Consider the following 8,516-nt stretch of genomic DNA (forward strand, 5'->3'; position numbering starts at 1 on the left):
GTTGAGTTTAAGACCCAATGGTAATGTTTTTTCAAAGTTTTGGTGTCTCTTTAGGCATAGTAATTATGTCTTCTTCTAAAAGGTGCATTATAGCACTTAAATATGGCATTTTGAAGTCTATTTAAAAGCTTCATTTCATTTAGTTTTAACATAACAATTTATAATTGATTAACCATGATTTTTTAACCTTAGCTTTTATTTTTAACCATTGATTTATTTTAAATAATGTTCATGAAAATTACCTGAGGATAGTGACCATGTATAGGGGAGGAATTTGAATTGTTAATATGCATGGATTAAAAAGATAAACAGACAACTTTCACCATAAGATACATACACGGCTATAGGGTGGCAAAACACCATATGACTGCATCTAAAACTTTAGCTCTTCCTTATATAAAATCTTATCTCATGAGTGAGGGTGATTGCTTGGAGTCCACACTTCCCCCTAGGGACATCACCTATAGAGTTGAAAAGGGCAAGAAAATAGTGAAAGGAGAGTAGGTGGCCCACATCCACACACCTTAGATCCACATGATCCACATGTGCCTATGTGGGGTCCGCTATATATAGAGGGCTCTAGTCTAATCTAGCCCCTGCCAAGATACAAATGAAAGCTCTCATATCTCCTTATGTGAGATAAATCTGGGAGAGACTCCTTATATTGTGAGATCAACAATGGCAATGATCAACGGATCTACTTCTGGTATCAGTAGAAAGTAAATTCTTCTTCTTTTGAGAAACATGAGTTGATCTAGACATGGATCCTCCTAAAATTAAGAATTAAAATTTTAAAAATTATTTAATTTCACTACATTTTATAATAAAATCCATTACCTATGTAAAGTGTTTGACAGTCGGATGGAGACATGTGAGGTACTTGAAGATGGATAATCTTACTCATCACACATTTACGTGTGCAACTCATGTAATACATGAATCATGAATGTATACAAAAAATAGCTACTTATTTATGTATTTTATGAAAAAAAAAAAAAACTAAAAACTAAAATTAATTTTTTATCTAAATTACCGTGTGCACACTAAGAGCCATTTTTATTGAATTTTGTGCCACTATTCAAATAATGGTAGTTAATAAATCACGAACATATGCTCTCTTTAGAAAAGACTTTTCAGGTAGAACTTTTTACCTACACAAACAACCCCTAATTGATTCACAACTGTCTGGATAACTGAAAGAATATTAGTTAGAAAGTTTCATTTCCTATCGATATAAGTAATGTATCAGGAAACAGAATAGTTTAGAAGCTCTAGAAAATCTTTAACAATAGTCGCCACCTTTCAAGCAAATACAAAATCTCATTTAATGGTATGAATGACCACCAAAGAGTCCCCTCAATTTCCATGTAATTTTTTTTTAATAAGAAGAACCACGTAACCAAACTAACGAACGCAAATCAGGAACTAGGATTTTTGGTTGAAATGCCTAGTGCATACAAGAGCATCAGTGAGCATGTTGTCTTCACCATACTTGTGAGAGATGTTTCATTGCTCTATTCTTGATAATAGAGTCTTGTAACTTTAGGCTAATAACATCACTTTCCATAAAGGCTTTCATTTACCTTGACTATTTTGATGACTGCGAGAGAGTCACCCTTTGTCTCAAGATGTCTGGATCCAACCATATGAGCTAACTGTAAACAACAAAAGAATGCATGAAATTCCACAACGTAGCTATTACACATTTGGTTAATATTACACGTGGTAACTATAAAAATAAATAGCATTTTCACTTTTGATTATCTCTCCAGACCCTCCAACTTTTGGGTCACCCATTGAAGACTGATCAAAGTTAAGCTTCATCTACCTAGGTTTAAGGGGAGACCATGTAACTAGTGTAGAGTGGAAACTTGTATTCATAATGTTGATTTGGTCTCACCTTTACAAGATTTGGAGTTTGTCCTAATTATGTCTAAGTTTTTTAGTCATTAATGTTACAAAATTTGATCATTGCTCTTTTACGGAAATAAAAACGTCATACCAGCCAGGACTCTTTTCTTGAAATATGCATTCATTACGATCCTTCCAAATGTACCACCGGACTTCAGGGATGACAGATTTTCAAAAAATCCTAATGGTCCTAATGGAGTCTCCTCTATCATTGAGCATTCAAGATATTTACTTGTATTTGATATTGGAAAATAAATATCGCATACGCATACATGGTCGCATTCATAAACATTCACAAGACATTACCATATCCACATAAAAAGATAATGAAATATACAGTTGAAAAGTTTTTATTAGTATCTTGAGTTCTTATTAAATTTCAAATCATACTATAACACAACCCTTAATTATACTACATAAAATAACTACTAATTCTAAGATAATAGTAGCAAGAAAATAATTTATTTTGTTGTTGATGTTTCAAATCTTTCAGCAACAAGGTTTGTCGATGCCATTGACAAACCCTTCAATGCCATCGACAGCCGTTCAATGCCATCGAACAGCTATTTGATGTCATTGAGAAAATTCGAAAATGTCATGTTAGTTGCTGGAGACTTTGTGTTGTCTTGCTCGATGCCATAGACGGGTCGTTGATGACATCGAAAAAATCCAAAAAATTCATGTTTGTGAGAAGGGTGTGAACTCCACGGGGATGGACATGGGCGCGATAGCGAGGTGCAAAATGCACCATCTACACCATGATGGGCCTCTCCTTGGTGCAGGTAGGAGTGGAATTACATTAACTATGGCATGAAAGGCTTCTCCATGATGCAAGCAAACAAGTTGAGAACGGAGCAAGCTCCCGATCTTTAGTTGGACTGCTTTTCCAGAAGTGGAGGAATTATCCCCGGATGATAAAAATGAGATCCCCATGACATACTAATGAGATCGTACTCAAATGAGGCTCCTACGAGGTGATAGTTGGCCTACACTGACATTCATGCCCTTCCATAATTAAAAGGTTTTGGCCCATTGCTGCCCTTTGTGGTCACCCCATTCCATTCATGCTCGTGTTCATGCTTAGTGTTGGCAGCACTACCAAGTCTTAAAAAATGCCCATAACTTCTTTATTACACATCAAATCAAGACGCCATTATACTCATTGGAAAGATACTTCGATAACCTTTCAAATGAAACTAGAATCACATAAATTCTTTGTAGCGTCATCCACTTGACCTACATAACAACAACATGCAATTTTAATAACTGGATCAAATCTTCCTCCTCGTAACCTAAATTGAAGCAAACTTGAGTTCGTTAGAAAGATATTTTGACCATCTTTTCAATAAATCACAATTCACCTCATTCAGGATCATTTGATTTATCATCATCTAACTCGAAGCCTACCTTCTATAATATGAGTATCACTTTGACTCTTGATTAGGTGTACGGGAACCACCATACTAATCTTGGTTTCAACGTAACCTGGAAATATGATTTTCCATATGTCAACGCAACGCAAGAAGGTGGTCAGGTCCTCGTACGATTCGTTACAGAGCTTGCATGTGGCATATATTTGCGGGTGATTTCTAACTTTTTAAGTAGAAAGCTTTCTATGTAGGACTTTTCACATGTGCACGTGGATTTTTGGGACATGGGATCTTCCAAACCTCCCTCCAGGGAATCTCTCTGAAGGAGGCTTGTCTAGAGTTCAAAAAAAAATAAAAACTTTTGGGTGCCTTACCCAAATTAATTTATCACATCTTCAAGTGGCAAACAGATGTTAAAGATTTCTGCCTCCCATTGAATTTCACAATTTAACTTAATAAGGTTCTCATTCCACTTTTTCCCGAAAGAATAGGCTCTGCAACTTTATTTAGACGCTCATCACCATTACAATCTAGCCGCACTCCATTCAAGGCTTTCATTTCTCGATGGTATCTAGGGATTCTCTCCCAGATATCAATTTAGAGCAATCACCTATAATCCACCTTATGTTTTTCTCAGCTCCTCTTTTTTCCTACTGACTGCTTTTCAAACGTGGGATTGGTTATTAGCCACTTCACCTCATTAATATTTGCTTGTTTTTAAAGGTTTTTTTGTTTTTTTTTTTCCTTTCTTGAAGGCATCTGCCCATGCCATGCCAACGGAGGCTAAGTGTTCTGACCCCAATCCCACCCAACTCTTTTGGCTTGATGACAATCTCCCAATTGATATGGTGGATTCCCTGGCTATTGGTCAATGACCATAGAGTTCCCCTGTATGCACTCCATTTCCTGCACTGTTGTAGCTGGTAGAGAAGCGGCAGTAGACATTAGATGTAAGACTCTTATTAGGTGGGCTACACATAATCACAGAATTAAATCTGACCGTTGGATTATTCGGATTAAGCGATTCAGTGGACCCCACCACAGTTGCGATAATTGTAAATAGGTTTGAAGCAGGACGCTTGAACTGTAGTCCCTATACATTGTTACTAAGCGGATACGGAATCCTTAGGTGTGGAGACCCTAGAGGAGAGAATTTAGATGGGTAAGTTTCTCTAGCCCTCTTTTCTATAAATAGATGTCTTGGTCCCCTCATCCACGTAGAGAAAAAACCCAAGTTTCATTGAGAGATTTTCCTAAAAGTGTGAGGTGCGGAAGATCAAGATTCTCGTCGGCTACATTGAGGAATCGAGAATGTCTTCCAAATTAAGTATGCTTTAAGGTTATGGCATTGAATCTCCATTATTAATGCATATATGATCTATCAATTCCGCAATATAAGTTTAACATTAGATATGGATGGGCATCCCCTTCATGACTGAGTTAATCAAATTTCTAAGATATCTTTTGTAATTTCCACTATCTTTTTATATTCCGGCAAAGTATCACATTGTAATGGTACTCACCAGTTCTAAATTCTTCCGTCGTCTCCACTTCTGTTGAGTCTGGTAGGTTTGATAATGACGCAACAATCCCAAGGACTGAACCTGGAAGGAGTGGGTTCCCATCCAACGCCACGCTACCCATGGCATGGTTGATGATGAAAATCCCATGTTTGGGGAACGAGGATATTGCTGAAGAAGTCTCGAATATGTTTCTTAAAGCTGTTGCGACAGCAGGCGTTGCTGTTGTTCTCAAAATCAAGTAATGAAGCAACGCCATACATTAACTTAAATTATAAATTGCAGGATCCAGTGTAGATAGTTAATGGTCACTAAAAAGATTTGATTGAATGATCCTAACCTTTGATTAATCTACATTTGTCCCTCGAATTTGGACCATGGACTATATTCATTACAACCGTTTGTCAAGTATCCATCGATCACTCATCTAAGAATTTAAATCAGCATAGGGTTTTAATGTGTCATCCACCTAAAATGAAGCCCACCATCTGGACAGTTGAATTTTTATTTTATTTTTTTACATAAATTCAACGCAAAACTACATTACTGCATGTCCTATCAACCATCATGCTCTGCCAGGGTATCCAAGTTCATGTAAACCTAACTACTAAAATAAGGGGAGCGGATTAGGAGTGCCGGCCTCACCTAATACTGTACGGCCCTTACCATGGGGCCCACCTTGATGTATGCATTCTATATCTACACTGTCCATTCATTTTTCTAGATCATTTTAAGGCATGAGTCCAAACATGAAGAACAAAAAACAAAAACAAAACTTCTTGTGGGCTACCTAGATTTTTTGTGCAACTAGCTACATGCCTCACGCAGTGGTGTCCACCCCCCCCCCCCCCCCACCCGGAAAAGAAAAAAAAAAAAACCAGGCAGATCCAACCATTGTAACCGGTCGCCTGAACTTGGAGGGAGGTTTTCAAGTGGTTGATTGTTGATTTCATGCTGAGGCCCACCTAATGATTGGATTAGCCTGTTCTCTCCGCCGTCTCATTTCATGATGGGTGACCCTTCTAAAAGATTTGAATGGTATAAAAACACTACGGTAGGCCCCACATTCAGCTAGGTGTACTATTATCTCACTCACAACAGGATACCTCATAAAGCATTGTAAGCTAATAACAGGAAGGATGCGCCAACACCCGCAGTGGTGGTGTGTTGATGTGTGGTGTGCTGTGGGCCCAACCTAATGCATGTATTTTATATCCATGTCGTCCATCTATTTTTCCAGTTAAGTTCAGGCATAAACCCAAAAATCAAGCAGATCCAAAGCTAAAGTGGACCACACCACAGGAAACAGTAGGGATAATGACCCCTAGTGCTGAAACCTTTCTAAGCCCCACCACAATGTTTATGTGTCATCTAACATGTTGATGAGGTTACTCAGACCTAGATGAAGGATAAAAAAACAAACATCAACCTGATACAAAACTTTTGCTGCCCCCAAAAAAATTGTAGGCATTCGATCACCACTATTTCATGTGGTGTGGTCCACTTGAGGTTCGGATTTCTTTCATTTTTGGGTTCGTACTTTAAAACAAAGAGACAAAACGGATGGACAGCATGGATATAAGACACATACATCACGTTGGCCCCACAGCGCCCAATACCTTGAGGTGTTGGCAACACCACCTGATCCGTGTCCCTAGTAAATGGTCATTTGACATGCACACGTGCAAGAAAAGAATTGAACTGTCCAAAAATAAAAATTCAAAAATCACTTAAAAGAACTAAAGCAGAAAAAAAAAATTTGCGGATGGACCATGGCCCTAAAACTACAACAATCAGCGGCTGGTGTACAATCAATAGATTTAACTACTTGTTTTCTTTTTTCTTGCACCAAGGGGTTTTTGGATTGTTTCAAATCCACACCCATGTTAGGTACTGACCCTTCATGTTCATAATGCTCTATGGACTTAAATCTCCATCGTTCAGTGCAAAAAATGAATTAATTAACAATTTACTTCATACATGATATGATATGAGTTAGATGACTGTTAAGGTGAGAATCCCTATGTGGAGGCCAAGCAAGGCCATCTAAGATTAACGGTGGTGTTGGGATAGGAGGAAGATTTCAGACAACATAAGATGCCCATGATTGGATACATCATATGATTAAAGGCATGAACAATAAGAATTAAATAAATAAGCTTTTATAGTCCATTTTGCAAGCTTTTGTTCCAATGGTTGTGATCTCCCAATCATGGTGATATTGGTGGCATATGCAATCCACCAACTCCTGTACAATAGTCCACCATGATCATTTGTGGGGCATTTAGGCCTACATAAAGTTGCACCTTAATAAGGTATGTTAGAGAAGAATTTCTTTTTTCTAAGGTTTAATTATGTTAGCCATTGTTCCAAGCTAGGCCTTATTAAGATACTCCAGTTTGAGGGAGTGTTAAAAGGTTGATACTTGAATAAGGCCCATTTGGCCTACATCCATATACTAAGGCCTATAGGGCCCCATTCACGTTTTTACTATTATAAATAAGAATAAAGAATTGGGCCTCTTCTCTGGGCTCAATGGTAGACACTATGTGTCTCATCTCTGAAGTCAAGGGTTGGAGAACCCATGAGTGCGTGTGTATTTCTCACCTTTCGAAAAAGAATAGAGCAGAGGGTTGGGGTTTCAATACACACCAGCATATCTCTCTCTCTCTCTCTCTCTCTCTCTCTCTCTCTCTCTCTCTCTTCCCATAGGCCCTCGAGATTACCACTGTTTAATATGATATCAAAGCCCGAGTGGTCAAAAGGATTCTTCATCTAAGGTTTCTTCTTATTTTTATTATTATTTTTCTTCTGGGATCTCTTCTTCTTCTCTTTTCTTTTTTCCCTTCATTTTTGTTTTCTTATTCTCCTTCAATTCTTATTTCTGAAGATTTTTCTGAAAAATTAGTTGATTTGTGTTGCCTTGAATAGGATTTGTTAAGTTTTTTTTACCGGTGAAGCTAACTCTATGGGTTTTATTCTTCTAATCTTTCCAAACAAGTGGTGTTTCCTTTCCTTCCCTTTCTAATCTTCTTTTCTTTCTTTCCCCTTTCCCTCGCTACACAACAACAAATCCTTCTTCAACTCTTCATTCTTTTTCTGTTTTGAAAGTCACAAAGCCTTTTCCTCTCTGTGGCTTACGGCTGCAATTTTTGGGGTTTTAAATTATGCATTGCTGATATGAAGCCCAATTGTTGATCAACTAAAGTTTTTTGTGATTTGGTTCATGTATTGCTGGATTTGAAGCCTCTTTGATGTGGTTAAAGCCCTTGTTAATTTTTGTGTTGCCTGGTAAGAGGTATTTGACTAGATTGTCTCTTGTCATATAACATGTACTCCATCTTCTCTACTACCTCCTTCAACGACTAAGCTACTTATTTGTTTTGGGCTCTCTTGCCAAGGTGTAATGTTACCAGTATTTATACTGGGTAGTTGGCCTGAACCCGTTTATGTACCAAACAGTTAGATCGGACTTTATTTAGATTAGCCAGTTGTCCCAGTCTTGGCTCAAACACACATCTCCTCCTCCTCCTCCTCCTATTTGGCATGTCTTGTTGACCGTTGATTTGCAGGCCAAAAAATACAAGGTTTACTATAATCATGTTAAGAAGATTTATGGGCCGGGATCATCATAAGCAGAGTTCAACATAACAATGGTCCAAATTTCTGAACCACACCACCTCCTCTCCTCCTAGTTTGACATGATTTGTAGATG

Source organism: Magnolia sinica, chromosome 5 (genome assembly GCF_029962835.1).
Source record: "Magnolia sinica isolate HGM2019 chromosome 5, MsV1, whole genome shotgun sequence".
NCBI classification, from domain to species: domain Eukaryota; kingdom Viridiplantae; phylum Streptophyta; class Magnoliopsida; order Magnoliales; family Magnoliaceae; genus Magnolia; species Magnolia sinica.